We start from the raw sequence: 1,028 nt of genomic DNA, 5'->3' as shown, positions 1-1,028 counted from the left end.
GGTGTTGCTTATCGATGGAAACAGATTTTATTTTTTATTTTTGTTTCAGGTACGTGTAAATGGACACCAGAAGATTTTCGGAAACGTAAAAGAAGTTACTTGTGCGGGTTTCGTAATTAAATGTGTCGCGATATTTTGAAAGTGATACTAGTACACTGTATGACACATTAAATCTCGCAAGAAATCGCTCTCAAAAGTACGTTCTACTTTTCCGCAAAAAGCTGCAAATATAAAAAATCTCTATAACGATTAGAACTAGAAATTGAACACTTTTCTGAGAATTAGCGATCAAATCCGCAGTTAATACTCTAGAAAACATCACCCAGAGGCGGCGTGTTAAAGTGAAATGTGCAAATGAATCGGACTGGAAGGTTAGTCGTACTTTGATATACATAGTTGCCAACCAAAAGCCATAGGTTTAGCGCAGCGTCGAGAACTACATTTATTCTTTTCCTATGTTTCAGGTATGTACTGTATTTACTGCGAAGTAACTGCAACAGAAAAACATGACATTCGTTGCCTATTTCTTCTTTAAGCAGTCAAGTACACCCTGTGACGTACCCTCTCGTAGAATACAAGACTGACAAGTGAGAAACAAAAGTTGTTATCCAAGGGAGTTCGGATTGTGTTAAATAGTTTAGCAAAAATTTCTGGTGTTGCTTATCGATGGAAACTAATTTTATTTTTTCTTCTTGTTTCAATACGTGTAAAATGGACACCAGAAGATTTTCGGAAACAAAAGGATGTTGCTTGTGCGGGTTTCGTAATTAAATGAGTCGCAATATTTTGAATGTAATACTAGTACACTGCATGACACATTAAACCCCGCAAGAAATCGCACTCAAAAGTACATTCTACTTTTCCTCAAGAAGCTGCAAGTATAAAAACTGTCTAAAACGATTAGAACTAGAAAATGAACACTTTCCTGAGGATTAGCGATCAAATCTGCAGTTAATACTCTCGAAAACTCCTCCCAGAAGGCGGCGTGTTAGAGTGAAATGTGCAAATGAATCGGACTGGAAGGTTAG

Source organism: Schistocerca serialis, chromosome 9, assembly GCF_023864345.2.
Source record: "Schistocerca serialis cubense isolate TAMUIC-IGC-003099 chromosome 9, iqSchSeri2.2, whole genome shotgun sequence".
Lineage (NCBI taxonomy): Eukaryota > Metazoa > Arthropoda > Insecta > Orthoptera > Acrididae > Schistocerca > Schistocerca serialis.
The sequence above is the reverse complement of the archived record's forward strand: the minus strand, read 5'-3'. Positions refer to the sequence as shown.